The sequence below is a fragment of the Lissotriton helveticus genome, chromosome 5_1 (genome assembly GCF_964261635.1).
Source record: "Lissotriton helveticus chromosome 5_1, aLisHel1.1, whole genome shotgun sequence".
NCBI classification, from domain to species: domain Eukaryota; kingdom Metazoa; phylum Chordata; class Amphibia; order Caudata; family Salamandridae; genus Lissotriton; species Lissotriton helveticus.
This window is the reverse complement of record NC_136065.1, coordinates 490,293,861-490,310,907: the sequence shown is the minus strand read 5'-3', so window position 1 is coordinate 490,310,907 and position 17,047 is coordinate 490,293,861.

The following is a 17,047-nucleotide window of genomic DNA, read 5'->3' as shown; positions in this document are numbered from 1 at the left end:
ATGTAAAGGTAGGCGTTGTAAAAGTATGCGTTGTAACGTCATACATCCGAGCCGGGTCCTTGCCCGGCTTCGGCAGGACTATCACGTCCGCCTCCAGCATCTCCTGTGGTATCGAACCCGGGCCTTGGAAGGAGTTAAATAGTGTCGTCAGTACCGGCGCCAGGAGGGGGCAGAAAGTTTTATAGAAGCCGGCGGAGAATCCATCCGGCCCTGGTGCTTTTAAAGGTTTAAGTCTGGCGATCGCCGAAATTACCTCCTCGAGGCGTATCGGGGCGTCTAATGCTCGGGCGTTCGAGTCGTTCACAGTCATGACGCCTGCAGTCTCCAGGTATGTTGTCCCCGCCTCATGATCTAACGCTGGGTCAGCAGCGTAGAGCTTGGCGTAAAAGGCTCTAAACGCGTCCACGATTTGGTCATCCTCCCGAACATCGTCCCTGCCCTCCGTTCGAATGACGGGAATCTTGGATCGGACAGACTTCGCTTTTAGCTTGCTAGCCAGCAGGCGGCCAGTTCTGTCCCCCCCCCACATAGTACGTGTGGCGGAGACGGAGCGCTGCGTATTCCGCCCTGTCCAAATCCAGGCTCGCGAGCTGTGCCCTAGCTGCCTTCAGTTTGCACCATATTCTAGGGGCCCCTGTCCGGCAATGAACCCTTTCCAGTTCCAACACCTGCTCCACTAGTTCCCGACACCTTTCTTTCCTCTCCCTGTTATCCGCTGCTGCAATCGCCATTAGTTCCCCGCGGATGACCGCCTTCAGTGCCTGCCAAACCATTGACTGAGCTACCTCCCCCGTGTCATTCCGACTTAGGTAATCAGAGATACTGAGGGATAATTGCTGTTGAACCTCCTTGCGGGTGAGTAGATTTTCCCTGAGTCACCATCTTCCCCTGTGTGGTGGTGTACTTGGGACTGACAAATGAAGGACCACCGCGTCATGTTCCGACAATGCTGCCGGAGTGACCTCTACGTCTCGTACCATGGGGGTCAGTTCAGTGGAACCGAGAAAATGGTCTATCCTGGCGTATGTGCGGTGCACATGGGAATAGAAAGTGTACCCCTGGGCGGTGTGGTGTTTCTCTCGCCACATGTCTGCCAACCCCCTGTCGGCCAGCCATTGCTTCCCTGCTGCGGAAATCGCCCCAGTGTCTCCAAATCTTCTCCCCGATCTATCTACCTCATTGTCCATGACCAGGTTCATGTCTCCCCCTATCAGGATGTGTCTCGTGTCCCCTGCCAGTGCATCGGAGAGCGCTCCCTTAAGAAAGGCCTCCTGCTTGGAGTTGGGTGCGTAGAGTGATCCCACCGTGAGTGTCATGTTACCAATCAAGATAGTGTGGGCCAGGAGTCTGCCTTTAATTTCTGCCACCTTGCCCCCCACTTGCCCTTTGAAGTGTTTGGCTACTAAAAGGGCCACCCCTGCCTTTTTCTCAGTGGTGGAAGAGTAAAATTGATGTGGGAAAGCCCTGGATTTCATGCGATGCCAGTCCTTTGCCAATAAGTGTGTCTCCTGGAGGATACAAATATCCGCCTCTGAGCGTTCTAAGAAGGAGATGATCGCCCGTCTCTTAATCGGGTTGTTGAGGCCCTTTACGTTAAGGGTGAGGATCTGGATCAACTTGTCAGCCATAATTTGGCGTGAGTTCTGCTCGCTCAATTACCGGCCTAGCGCCGCCTCTCATTCTCCTACTCTCTGCCCAATCAAACCGAACACACCGAGTCCCCCGTCTCCCACCCTCCCCCCCTCCCGAACCCCAACTGTGAAACCCCAACTGGTGAACATTGTCCAAGGCCTACCCAACGACAGTCCAGGCCTGTGGTAAAGTGTCTGGTGTAGGGAAAGCGTGTCCATGGCAAGCCCCGAGGCCCCCCGTCCCGCCCCCCCCGGCAATGCTGTGGCGAAGCGCTCCTGCACCCCTGCTCAGGTACTCTCATGACCCAGCATCTGTGTCCTTGGCGACCTCCTGTATTGCCGCTGCTTGCTCGTGTGCCATGGTTTCGGGATCTGGTTTGAACCCTTTCTTGGATGAATGCCTGCGTCGCACCTTCTGCCATCCGTCACCCTTCTGCCGCGTAGACTGCGACTGGGAGGGCCGTTGTCCGTGGTCATCGACAGGTGTGTCCTCCTCTGGGGGATGCCCAGGACAGTGCAAGTGTCTCTTAAGGATCTAAGCTGGTGGAGTGCTCCGTTCCACTTGAAAATCAATCTGAACGGATGCCCCCATGAGTACGGGATCCCGTTATCCCGTAGGAAAGTGGTTGCCACTTTGAACGCCCGTCTCTTCTGCAGAGTGATCACGGACAGGTCTTGAAAAAGTTAGATCGTGTGTTCACGAAAGTTGAGGGGTTGTTTCTTTCGTGCCGCTTTCAGGATGCGCTCTTTTAGGGGATAGTCCAGCAGAAAGGCCAAGATGTCCGGAGGGGGACCAGCCGCCCGGTGGGCCCTATCTATCCGGATCTCAAAGTCCTCGCCCTCCCCCAGTACCTCGCGGAACAGATCCTGCAGATACGCCGTGATGTCTCCTCCCTCCGCTTTGGATGGCACATTTCGGACCCGGATATTGTTGCGTCTGGAGCGATTCTCCAAGTCCTTTGCATGTGCTTGCAGGTCCATTTGCTGGTCTTGGAGTCTGATGATTTCTTGTTGTAGGAGTTCCACCTCCTCACTCCGGGCCTGCTCCGTGTTTTCCACAGCTGCCACTCGTTCCCCTATGTCGTCTATGTCGCGGCGCAACTCTTTATAGCCTCCCGCCATATCTTGCCTGAGGGTTTGAATATCCTCCCTTAGAGATGCGAAGAGGGTCTCCATGAACGATTTTGTCGCCGGAGCTTCTCCCTCGTCCTTGTCCATGGCTTTCGGTTGGCTCGACGGCGCCTGTTTATCTGGGCTCTTGTCCCCTTTGGGTGTTCCTTTGGCCAGCATGTGGTGGATAGTGCGCCCCGTTCTGCGATTCGAGGAGGACATGCCTGGCTTCCCTCCTGTCCGCACACCTCTCCAGAGCCGTAGGTGTCCCTTGTGGATTTTCTTGAACGTTGGCAGGCTGGAGGGTAGAGCCGTTTATGGCGGCGTCACGGTAGACCCGCTGGTATGGGCCCACTTTCTGCGTCTGCTTGTAGAACCCGGTCTCCTGGAGTCCGTCCCTCCTCGCTGGGACCTCCGGGGGCCGCAGTCTTGTGCGATGTATGAGGCCACTGGGCCCAACAGGGGTAGGTGAGGCCTACTCGTGCTGCTTACAGGTGACGCTTATTCTACTGCCCCTTGTTTGCACTCCGCTCCACTGCTTCACAGCCGTACCCGCTCCTCCTGGCCCCCTCCACACCTCCCAGGTCTTGACGTCACCCGTTGGGGGCCTGCTGGGTGCCCCTCGAAGCTGCGCCGCCGGTGCTTGGGCCTGTCCTCTGGGGCACCACTTTGCGCTCTTCCTGGGAGCTCCCCACCAAGTCGGCACGGCCACTTAGTTCCGCCCAGTCCGAGGCGCCCTGCCTCCGGTCCGCGGCCTGTCTCTGATGGCAAGGCCTCCCTCTGCGCTGTCTAGGCCGCGGCGGGCCCGCTCTACGCAGGGGGCTCGATTGCCCGCCCCCCGAAATGCCGCTTCCCTGGAGCCCACCACAGAGTCTGCTAGGCCTCTCAGTTCGGCCCAGTCCAAGGCATCCTGCCTCCGGTCCGCGCCCTGTTCCTGCCGGTGAGGCCTCCCGCCGCGCGGTCCTGGCAACGGCGGGCATGTGCTACGCCGGGGGCCTGATTGCCCGCCCCCCGAAGTGCCGCCGCAACGCGTACGAGCCGCCCTCTCCTCACTTCACCGCCCGTTCCTGGATGGTCAGCCAGCCGCCGCGGTCACCGCAACCACCTCCGCTGTGGCCCAGGCCTGGGCCTCGGCAGTGCTTCCCGCAGTTTTCCGTCACCGGAGGCTCGGCTTGCTCGTCTGGGCCGCCGGCGGGTGGCTCTTCCCGCACGCCGTCCCGCTTGTCCTCCGGCCAGTTGGGGCTGCCACGTCACAGCTCGGCTCCCACCGGGCGGCGGCGCGGGGGCCCAGCCAGCCGTCCCCGCTCCGCAGGCCGGCCTCGCAGTACTCCTCTACGGCCGGGAATGGCGGGCTCCGGCAAATATGGGGCCGTTCTCTGGTCACCGGCGTGCTTGATCTCCGTCCCGGTCACCGCCAGAGTGCTGCACACTGCCCCCGTTCTCTGGAGCACCGAGGGGGGAGATAAATGTGTCTTTATGGGGACCGCGGGGGATGGGGACGAGGAGCCTCAGTCGGTTGCGGTTGAGTCACTTATAACATGGGTAAAGTGACGCAAGGTGCTAGTAAATATACGTCTAACTTTTCTAGTAAATATCTCAACTCCAGACTCTGCGACAGTTTTAATGTTGTTTTCTCTCTCTTTCTCTCTCTCTCTCACTCTCTGTGACATCATTTCTCTTTCTCTCTTAAACTTAGACACTGCTGTCTGCTTGGACGTGTAGAAGAACAGCCCCAGTGAAGTTGTGAAGTCTACTTCCTTATGTGTTTGGCCGCAAGGTTTATACAACGGTAAGCTACCAATGGCACTGCGACTAGAACCCTCAGAAACACTCTTCAGAGCCAAGCTGAAGACTGCTCTATTTTCACAGTAATTTTCTGCATTTATCAGTCTGGTAGACATTAGCTCATTAGCACGGGGACACGCCGCTGTGCGTCACCAAGCGCTCTACAAAACCCCCTAAATAGAAATAGAAATAATACGGCCTTGTTATTTCCCATAGAAGCCCATGTTAACACCAGAACATAGGCTTCTATGGCAATTAACAAGGACGTATTATCAAGCCCACCCTCCCAACATTAATAAAAAACCATAGGCCCTTGTAATTTCCCATAGCAGCCCAAGTTCTGATGTTAACCTGGGCTGCTATGGTTATTCTCAAGGGCATATTATCAAGCCCATTATCGCCGCTTTATCGGCAGTTTACTGCCAATAAAAGCGACAATAATGTATCGCCTTTTGTTGATAATATGGCCCATTGCTCTTTTTTTTGACCAGTAAACTTAGGTGCATATTATCAAGGACCGTGTTAAAATTATCGCCGTTTTATTGGCAGGAAACTGCAGATAAAACGGCGTAATGAGTTTCATAATACGGCCTTGTTATTTCCCATAGAAGCCCATGTTAACACCAGAACATAGGCTTCTATGGGAATTTACAAGGAGGTATTATCAAGCCCACCCTCCCAACATTAATAAAAAAACTCCAGACAATGCAGGTACCCGGAGCTGGAAGTTCATTTTACATATCACTGCCCCAGAAATGTGGCGTCATCCGCGACGTGTACGGGGAGAGAGAGAGAGAGAGAGAGAGAGAGAGAGCTCAAAACATATTTTTTTTTAAAAAAGGCCCGAGGGGTGCCGCTCACCGAGACAGCGGGGAATAGGGCCATAACCCCCCTCCGCATACTTCAAAATAAAACCAGAGGAGTCCCGTTCCCCAGTGCTCGGGGCACCTTACAAGCCCCCATTATGCAGAAAAATTGCCCCCGTAATTTGCCCCCCCGGGACCTAATGAATAAAACAGACTTCTACTTTTATTTCACCTTTTCCACTGCGTACAAGTACTGCACGAGTACCCCGCCATTTTTTATTTTTAAAAAAATGAAAATGAGCCTAAAGATCCATATACCACCCCCTGACCAAGACTATAGGCTCAGAATGTTTCTACCCTGCCTGTTTCCATATTTCTCAACTTTGTTTTACTGTTTTCTTGTGACTCTGCTCTCCCGACAAACAACATGGCTGCCAACACTTCCTGGTTTGGAGTATTGACAGCCAATCAGCATGCAGCTCCTGCTCGTAATTGTACGTATTTCCATACGCGTACGTTGCGATTTTTCTTTAAAATAAAATAAAAAAAATAGAGCCTAAACATCCATGTACGACCCCCTGAGCAAGCCTAGAGGGTCAGAATGTCTCTACCCTACCCCCTTCCCTTATTTATGAACTTTGTTTTACTGTTTTCTTGTGACTCGGTTCTAGCGAGGCACAAGATGGCCGCCAACACTTCCTCGTTTCGAGTGTTGACAGACAGTTCACAGCCAAACAGCATGCAGCTCACGCTCGTAATTGAACAGATTTCTGTACGCGTGCTGAACTCCGTCTATAGATATCGCTATGATTTTACTTGCAATTTTCTCAGAAACTACTGAACAGATTTCCACCATTTAACAAAAAGCACAATCTGGAAACAGAACTCTACCTCTCTGCCAAATTTCGTGTAATTCCGTTCAGCCGTTCGGGCTGTAGCCCTGGCTAAAGGTCCCAATGGAAAATTGCATGGGGAAAACACATTTTGGGACCCCCCTTTTTTCTCGGCCCCCACTTGACGAATCACCCCCAAACTTTCAGGGAAGGAGTGGAACCAAGCAGGCCATTTTCTTGGAGAAATTCACGAAGATTCGTCCACCGGCGCCAAAGTTATTCCAAATAGAATGTTGTGGATTTCCTATGAAAACTAGGTCCTAACTATAGGTAATATATATATATATATATATATATATATATATATATATATATATATATATATATATATATATATATATATATATATATATATATATATATATATATATATTTTAATCGAAGTTGCTCTCGCAATTGAAGGACCCACTCAGCGTTTGATTAACCCTTTATTGTTCTGGTAGGCAGCAGCTAGCTGGAAACAACTTTCCCAACAAAATTTTCGCCGTTATGTTTTACGCGTTTCGTGGATTAGTTTCCTCTTGATCACAGGCTTGGCTTCAGGGTAAATAAGAGCTTGGCACTTTGTATGCAGGTGATATAGTTCATAGTCCCGCCCTCTTGGGCGTGTCTGCACTCGGGCGTTATGGTACCCGTAGTTCATCGTATTCCCATAGTGGATGCAGCTCTTAACCTTATCCCACAATATTTCTTCCAGTTCGGTCGTTGTTACGAGCCGCACCAGCCGCTGCTCGCTTGCGCCTCACTAGAACAGGCACGATGCTCCTCTTGATATGTCTCAATTCGCAGAGACACAAGGACCCGCCTCTTCGGCGGTGGGGTTTCTTCGTGACCCGAGCAGGCCACTTGTATTTTAATCAAAGTTGCTCTCGCAATTGAAGGACCCATTCAGCGTTTGATTAACCCTTTATTGTTCTGGTAGGCAGCAGCTAGCTGGAGACAACTTTCCCAACGAAATTTTCGCCGTTATGCCTTACGCGTTTTGTGGATTAGTTTCCTCTTGATCACAGGCTTGGCTTCAGGGTAAATAAGAGCTTGGCACTTTGTATGCAGGTGATATAGTTCATAGTCCCGCCCTCTTGGACGTGTCTGCACTCGGGCGTTATGGTACCCGTAGTTCATCGTATTCCCATAGTGGATGCAGCTCTTAACCTTATCCCACAATATTTCTTCCAGTTCAGTCATTGTTATGAGCCGCACCAGCCGCTGCTTGCTTGCGCCTCACTAGAACAGGTACGATGCTTCTCTTGATATGTCTTAATTCGCAGAGACACAAGGACCCGCCTCGTCCGCGGTGGGGTTTCATCGTGACCCGAGCAGGCCACTTGTATTTTAATCGAAGTTGCTCTCGCAATTGAAGGACCCACCAGTGTTATCCTATGTTCCTAACTGAATAAACTTGGAATGACTATCCTTGGGCAGTAAAGGAGTTTTTAATCGGAGTTTTTATTCAGACTACCCCAGTATGCAAAGATCACTAACACATAATAGGGGAAACCAGTCCATAGCTGTATTTGCTCAAGAAATCCTTATTGTTAGACCCTCATCTTTTCAAAATCGGACCCCAAGGGATAGGATCATTGAGACCTGTGATATGGGTCGAGAGGCGATAAATTCATCTCTGTTCCTTTTCGTACAATTTAGCTTCTGTACTGTGTCTCAACTGCTCAATGATGGTCCATTGCATATTATTGGGGGTATGATTAGCCTGTAAAAAATGTCCTGTAAGTTTAGTCGTGTTTTTGCGGCACCGAATGTTACTCCGGTGTTCGCATATACGTAGTTTAATTTTTCTAGTCGTCATGCCTATATATTTCAATCCGCATGGACAGATTATTAAATAAACTACGTTATGCGAATTACAATTTGTGTGATTCCTTTGTTCCCACAACTTGCCTGGTTCCAAAGCTAAAGTCTTTGTGCTGGTAGTTAGGTGGCAAACTGCGCTTCCTCCACATGGGAAATGCCCAGTTATTGGTGGTAGACCCCAAGCTGTCAGCACATTATGTTCAGTATTTTCCGGGAATTCTCTTGGTCAGGTATGCACAAGTGCATCACGGAGACTCCTTTCTCGTTTGTGAGAAAACACAGGTTTCTGCCAGTCATGTTTATTACTGGTCAGAATGTTCCAGTGTTTAGATATACAGCGACTTACTGCGTTAGAGATGTTACTGTAAGTGGTCACACAAGTTAGAGGAGGGTCATCATCAGGTAGAGAAGTGTGGCTCAATGGTTAGAGTGGCAGACCCTGATGCAGTAGTCTGGCCAGGACCAGGGTTCAATTCCCGCCTCGGCGGTTCTCGGGCTCAATTTCATCGGACCTGATAATTCTTGCCTCTGTGCCTATTCTAATCATGAGTCCCACTCTGCACCTCCGGGCAATAGCTTGCTTAATCTCTACAAAGGCCCCAACAACGCTGAAGATGCCGGACTTCACCTTGGGGGTGCCCAGGAGTGGCCTCCTCACAGGGAAAGGCCAAGAAGGGTTCCTCGGCGGTATTCGTACAAGCGCCGAGATGCCTACGGGTAGTCGTGCGCTATACAAGTGTGTAATCATTTCATGTCATCATCAGGAGTTTTAGGGTAGTCTTCCAACAGTGCCTCTCGATGTTGATTTTTTGCCCTCTTATAACTTTTACTTAAAATCTTTTTAGGGTAGCCTCTTTTCTGCAGCTTCACAGTCAAACCCTCTCTGTTGTTGTCTAAAATCGGTCAATTCACTGCAATTTCTCCGTATGCAGAGATATTGACCGAACGGGAGATTTTCACGAAGAGAACGAGGGTGAAAACTAGAGAAATGTAGTAAGTTATTTTTACTGGTAGGTTTGTAGTAGGTCTTGGTTTGCAGGCGGTTGCTTTCTCTAGTTATAATTACGTCCAAGAAGACAAGAGTTTCAGTGGAGTATTCATGGGTGAATTTCAGATGGGGATCGCAGGTGTTCACCCAATCAAAGAAAGCCAAAAGAGTTTCTTCCGAGCCCTTCCAGATGAGCAGTACGTCGTCTATGTACCTTTGCCACAGAATAACATTGGTACTGTATGGATTGGTAGCCCCCAGAATATGGGTGCTTTCAAAATTGAAAACATATAGCCCTGCTATACAGGGGGCAAATGTGCTGCCCATCGAGGTACCCGTCTTCTAGAGGAAGATTTGGCCTTGGTACTCAAAAAAATTCCTTTTTAAAGCTAGTGTGGCAGAGTCAATCACAAATGATCGAGAAGTGGTGTAATCCCAAGCTGACTTTTCCAGGACATCTGCTAACACCTTTATAGTTGCATCCTGAGGAATGCAAGTATACAAACTCTCTATATCGAGAGCGACAAGAAAACAAGGATCTTCAGGCATTTCAACAGTAAGCAACAGACCTAGGAGGCTTTTAGTATCCTTGATGTAAGTGCTAGTAGATTGGAATAATGGTTTTAAGAAAAAGTCACACTATTTAGAGAGGGGTTCCAGAAGTGAACCAATGCCCGAAACTATAGGGCGTCCAGGTGGTGGGTGGCGGTTCTTATGAGTTTTGGACAAAGTGTAAAAATACGGAATTTTGCCCTCTGATGTTGTGAGAAAGTCAGCTTCATGTTTTTTTATCAAGCCGTCATGTTCAGCTGTCATGACCAACTCCAAGATCTCGTCCTTCAAAGATTGTGAAGGATCTTCTCTAAGGGGAACATAATTAGTGTCATTATCCAGAAGCCTACGGCATTCTAGATCATAAGCTGCGGTATCTTGAATCACGATACCCCCTCCTTTATCCGCACTTTTCATCACTATATCATGATTATTCTGAAGTGACTGGATAGCCTTATATTCTTCTGCTTTTAGATTTTTATATGGAATAGGTTCTTCCAGAGCTTGTACTTCGTTATATACTGCCTGTTCGAAAGCAGTTATCTCTGGTGGTACCATATATGGGAGAGGAGTAAAGGTGGACTTAAGTCTGAAGCCTGTATCACTGTTCATAGGCTGCGAGTCCGCCTTTGAATAACTTTCAAAAAAACTCTTGAGACAGAGTTTACGAAAAAATTCCATCAGTTCACAGTTCAATTTAAAACGGTCTAGGCGAGGTGTAGGTATAAAACCCAAGCCCTTTTCTAGAACTGCAGTCTCTGCAGAACTGAGGGACACTGAAGACAAATTTGTGATCAGACTCTCTGATTGCTGGGACCAGCTCTCTGTTCTGGGGTCTTGCTCCTGGTATTGTCCCCTACTGATTCCGTTGTCTCCCAATGGACCTGATTGGCCCCTCTCTTTCTGCCCCTGCCTCTCTGGCCTCTCTCTAAAAAAGGCTGTTGGTACATGTTGCCTTGATACTGGGGAGGTGGTGCAAAAGGTGGGTGCCACCCCATCATAGGGGGAAAAGGAGGTTGTTGGAAAACATGGGGGTTAAAACCCCCTTGTTGATGGTATGGAAACCAAGTGGTAGTATTTTGGTTTCTTCTACCTCTACCTCTACCTCTACCTCTCTGTTTATGACCTATACTCCCGGTACTAGACCCACTAGAGTTAGTGTCATCAGATGCATCTGAGTTATAATCAGTTTGATTGGGGGAGTATAATCCGGACTGGCATATGGAGATACTTTTGCATATGACCATTTCTTGAGATCTTTCTGGAACTTCTGAACTTTTGACTGTGCTAATGAATCTTTATAATCATTAAGCTCCGTGTTGAACTCATCTAATTTCTTTTTGTAGCCAGTTATGGTTGCCTTAATATGATTCTCAGTGGCTTGTATTTCTATTAACAAAGCTTCTGAGAGACGGAGAGCTGTCTTAATGATCAAAATTGCCCAGTCTCGTGTGCAATGCCAGGCGATCTGCGCCCACTCCTTCCTGAAGACGGCGTCATCAAGGAAGATCCGTGGGGCATTCGTCACTAGCAAGCCTTTGGGTGCCATATTGTTATTTAAATATTCTATATGGTGCCTGTGCAACATGATCTACATTGGGCAGACATCCCAACCAATCAAAACTAGGATAATCCAGCACAGAAGCAGAATTATGTTTGTGATTGCAAAAGCACCCATGGTTCAACACTTTCTGGATAAGCATCACCCAGCTGATGACATAAGATGGCAGATCATTGACAATTGTGGGATAGATTCAAAAAGGGATAAAAAGTATGACCAGTTAAAAATACATTCCATAACATAGGTACATTCTTCCATACAATATGGGAATGCCCAAATATTAAAACATTCTGGAAAATTGTTATGGATACGATAACACGGGTTAGCTGGGCGCCAGTATCACCGGAGCCTAAGAGATGTCTAAAAACATATGGGAAGCTACCGATCTTAGCCGTAAGGTCCAGGACTGGGCGACATTGGGTATAACAATAGCAAAATGCAATGTCAGGGGGGAGCGCAGGAGATACCAACCCATGCAGAATGGGGCAATGACATGGAGTGGGTTATGGGGGCCGAAAAAGCAGTGTATATAAACAGAGGCTGTCCCAAGAAGTGGGAGCGGCTGTGGGGGAGGGAGGAAATATCTGTACCCTGCTACCGGACAGATTCGAAGCTGAAGATAGCGAATGATATATTGTGCTAGGAGCCTACAGTGGCAGGGTCTTTGGAACAGTGTGTGGTCGTTGACGGATGAGCAATGACATGGGAACCTCAATTTCCATTTAACTATACTCAGTTGTTTGTAAGATGATGTTTTTCGAGTCGTGCAATCAATAAAAAGAGTTAGAAAAAAATACATTCCATTCCATATCTGCAAAAATGCCTTCCAATTGCACCACCCACTCTATTTCCTCATAGGGACTAACAACGGAGTCTTCAACCCATCTTAGTTCCACTACTAGCCTAAAAGGCACATCATTGAGAAGGCCCTACCTTCCCCAGAGGTGGAGACATATCATATATCTTCCAGAGACTTGAATGGAAGTGGATCGATAAATGTGGCTCCAAAAGGAATGGACTAAATACTATGGAAGAATGGCGGGAATTCATTGCTCTAATGAACGGACATATATGTAAGCTCAAGGACTTTTGTATCCCTTTCTGATGCCAATTGGAATTGGTTAAGCCCAAGAAACAGCCATGACTACTGGGCTAATGCACATCCCTGCCAATATACTTTCAGCTTGTATGACATGTATATGTCCTTTGTCATGTATATATTTGTTCTTTTTGCCTGCTTTGTATATTGTTTGTATATATTGGTATATATATATATATATATATATATATATATATGTTTGTAAGATTTTTGCACCTCTGAGGTGGTTTTCCAACTAATTGTGGTGAAACCTTCAGACTGACCAGAAGGATGAACTCGATGATGTTACACATACAGAATTCAGTTCCTTTTCTTTTATCCCTATATCTCCCCCGAGTATCTTGGTGCCAACTCTCTTCCGTGGATCAAAAAGGTGGAAGACTTGGTTCCGCATCCATTGCTTCCTAAGTCCCTTGACACCTTCCCCAGTGCGAAGTACTGCTGACATGTACTCAGGTACAGTTCTGATGTTGTGCACGCCTCGTTATACCAGAATGCAAAGGGTCTGGTATACGGCTCACCTCCCTGCAATGTATCAATTTTCCAATTCTCATACACTAAGTAACACCATTCCTGCTGCAGAACACCACTACTGAATATGCAGGGCTTTCAAATTTAAGTTCTAGCATTGTCATACCTGCTACAGCACTCGAGCAACCCGAAATCTGGGTTAGCTTCAGTCATTGAGTTCACCTTGCCATATTTTTTAAACACAGGGTTTGGTTCCCAGCATTCCATCCCTCCATTTCTTTACATCGTGTTTAATTTTTCTTTTGCTTCTGCTTTTAACTGCCATCCATACACCTAATATTCTGACTATTTGGTGGTATGTTCCTATCAATACCAGGCACGTGCACGACTCAGAATACCTCCCATCTCCCGCATCACGATCCTGTCATGCCCATCAGCATGCCCTGTTACTCACGGTAATATCCATTACTCCGAGTCCTGGTCTCCCAGTCCCATTCCTTACAAGTGAGCAGCTAGTCTGCTCCACAGAAACCCCTAGCCTAGCTGAGCTGTTTGCACTTCCCCCAGGATGACGTCACCATCACGTGACGATAAAGGGGGAAGTGCAGAAACCAAACATCCTGAGAATACCGAAGAAACCAGAACGAAAAACATACAATCACCCAAAGAAAACCCAAACCAGGGAGGGAGGGAAGGGCTCAGGAATAGGACGGGGAGACCAGGACTCGAAGTAATGGATATTACCGGTGAGTAACCTGGCATTACCTCCTCGTCCTGTCTCCCCGTCCCATTCCTTACAAGTGAGCCCATACCCAAGCACACGGTGATTGTAAGAAAAAAACAGACCAGAAAGTTCGAGAAAAAACAGGTCCATTTTAATCAACAGAAAACAGTACATACTACAAATGTATGTACCGCAGACAGGACACTAGCCCCAAAGGCAGCAGAGGCCGCCATCCCCAACTGAAGACGATAATGTGTAACAAAAGTATGGGGAGAAGCCCACGTGGCAGCATTGCAAATGTCTCTCAATGAAGCTCCCTTGAACATGGCCCAGGAGGACGACACGCTCCGAGTCGACCGACCCTGAACAGAAGAAGGCAGAGGACAGTGGGCAGAATCGTAAGCAGAAACCACAGCGCCCCGGACCCAACGAGACAAGGTGGACAAAGAAGGCCGAAGCCCCAGACCCGAGAGGCCATAGGTGACGAACAAGGAATCAACCTTACGGAAATCAGACGTACGCTCCAAGTAGATGCGGAGAGCCCTCAGCACATCCAACGAATGGAGGAGCACCTCCTCAGGAGAGGCAGGAGCTGGAAAAACACCGGGAGAACAATATCCTCCTGACAGTGAAAAGAAGACACCACCTTAGGAAGAAAGAACTGACTCGGACGGAGAATGACCTTGTCAGCGCAAAAGCGCAAGTAGGGGGGAGAAGCCATCAGCGCCCCAATCTCCCCAACCCTCCGCCCAGAAGTAATGGCCACCAGGAAAATAACCTTGGCAGAAAGGAACTTCAGGGCCACGGAGTCCAAAGGCTCGAAAGGAGGACCCGTCAAAGCCCGCAGAACCAAGGGAAGATCCCAAGGAGGCACAGGAGAATGAGAGACAGGATGTTGAAGCAAGAAACTCCTCAGAAGGTGAGCCACCAACGGGGAGACAGAGGAAACAGAGGAACCCCGAAAAGCAAGAATTGCAGCCCATTGCGCCCGCAGGGAAGAAACCGCAAGCCCCAAGACAAAACCATCCTGCAAGAAGTCCAACACCCTCACGGCCTCACAGGAGGCAGAAGAGAGACCCCTCCCAAGACACCAGGTGGAGAAACTCTTCCAGTGACGGGCATACGACTTCAAGGTGGAAGGACGCCGGGAAAGCTGGAGACATTGGGCAACCTCCACCGAGCAACCCAGACCCAGCAAACTCAACCTCTCAAGTGCCAAACCCCCAGCCGGAGGCGACGCAGGGAGGCAAGATTGAGAAGAGGAGCCCACAGGGGGGAGGGAGACAGGGGAAACCTCCAATGAGGGCAAACAGAAAAGGTCAGCAGAAGGGGGAACCAAGACTGCCGAGACCACTCCGGAACCACCAGGAGAACCTCCGCCCGATCCGACCGAATCTTCCGGAGGACCCACGGAATTAAGGCAAACGGAGGGAAGGCAAACAGCAGACCCACCGACCACAGAATCGAGAAAGCATCGGTGGCCCACGCCAACGGAGTGGGAACAATGCTGCAAAACAGAGGAAGAAGGGCGGAATCCTCTGAGGCAAAAAGATCCAGCCAAGGAAGGCGGAACCTGAGGACAATCCGATCGAACAGATCCGGGGACAGACAGAGGGACACCGAGGAGGGGAACACCCTGCTCAAAGAATCCGCAGGCCCATTCTCCTTCCCCGGAAGATAGACCGCCGTCAGAGACAAGAGAGCCAACTCGGCCCAAAGGCCGATATTACGGGACAGGAGAAACAGAGCACGACACATGCCCCCCTGGTGATTCACATAAGAACGAACCACCCGATTGTCAGTCTGCACAGAGACCGCCCGACCCCGAAAGAGAGGAGCGAACCAAAGAAGAGCCAACCAAACCGCCCTCAACTCCTTCCAGTTCGAGGACTGGAGGGATTCGAAACTGGACCACCGACCTTGAGCCTTGGAGGCACCCAGAACGGCACCCCACCCCAAAGCACTGGCATCCGTGGACAACACGACCACAGACTGAGGAGGAAGGAGATCGAACCTCTGGGACAGAGACAGAGGGGACAACCACCACTGGAGAACCGCCCGAATACCCGGAGTGACAGGGATGAGAGTCTCGTAGTCCAAGGAGGCAGGATCCCAGTGCGACAGGACATGATGCAACAGGGGGTACAGATGCAGCCTGGCCCAAGGAAGGAGATGCAAAGTGGGCGCCATCTCCCCCTGACTCCGCAACCAGAGTCTGGCAGACACCCGGGACTGGGACAGAAGCCAGGAAAGATGACGATACAAATTCAACTGGCGCTCCTGGGAGAGGAACACTATGCCCAGGTCCATGCAGAAGAGAGCCCCCAGGAATTTCAGGGACTGGGAGGGCACCAGGGAGGACTTCCGGTGGTTGATAAGGAACCCAAAGGAACCCAGCAGAAGACACACCTGTTCCACATCCGACAGAGCCTGCGAAAAAGTAGGAGAGACAATCAACCAGTCATCCAGATACGGAAACACCAGCAGCCCCCTGTAATGAAGAATACCCACCAGAGGGGCCAAGAGCTTGGTGAACACCCTGGGCACCGATGACAGGCCAAAAGGGAGCACCCGTAACTGATAGTGAAGGGCCCCCACAGCAAAACGGAGAAACCGCTGGTCCTCCGGATGGACAGGAACGTGCAGATACGCATCCATCAGATCCAGGGACGCCAGGAAGCCACCCGGAAGGACCAGAGGCAGATGGACTGGAGAGTCACCATCTTGAATGGACGATGGATGACGAAGCGATTGACCCGCTTCAGATCCAAAACAGGACGAAGATCCGAAGTGTCTTTCTTGGAGACCAGAAAGAGAATTGAACAGCAACCCTGGCCCTTCTCCAGTGGAGGAACCGCGACAATAGCCCTCTTCTCCAACAGGAGCTGCACTCCTGCCAACAAAGCATCCCTTTGCAGAGGAAGACGGGGCAGGGGAGTCCGAACAAAACCCGGAGGAGGAGGAGAGGAAAACTCGATCCGGCAACCTTCCGAAACAGTCTGAACTGCCCAGGCATCCGGAACTGACAACCACTGGGCGCGGAAGGACTGGAGGCGACCACCAACTGGCAAAGGCAGACAGTCATTGAGAAGAGGAGGAAGCGGGGGTGGCAACACCGGCAGCCGCCCGGGGCTTGGCAGTTCCAGGGGCCCCCCGGCCACGACCCCTGCCACGAAAGGGCTGAGAAGCGCCACGAGCAGGAGGCCCAAAAGCGCGACGGTAACCAAACCCACGACCCCGAGAAGGAGGGCGGACCGGAGCCACCAGCTTGCGGTTCTAAGCAGACTGCTTGACCATACCCTCCGGCTGAGGACCGAACACCTTGGAACCTTCAAAGGGCAACTTAAGGAGGACCGACTTCTGTGAAGAGTCCGCCTTCCAGGAACGCATCCAAATATGACGACGGGCAGCAATGGAAGCACCAGAAGCAGCTGCCGCCGCCCCCAAATTGTCGAAGGAAAGATCCAACAGGTAACGCACCTGCAACTCCATCAAAGACAAAAGAGGCGTGGCATCCTCGCCGTCGTTCAGCAGAACCGACAGGGACTGGAAATACTTAAGGAGCGACTGAACCATATAGTTAGAATAAGCAGTCGCCCGGACAGAAAAATTAGAAGC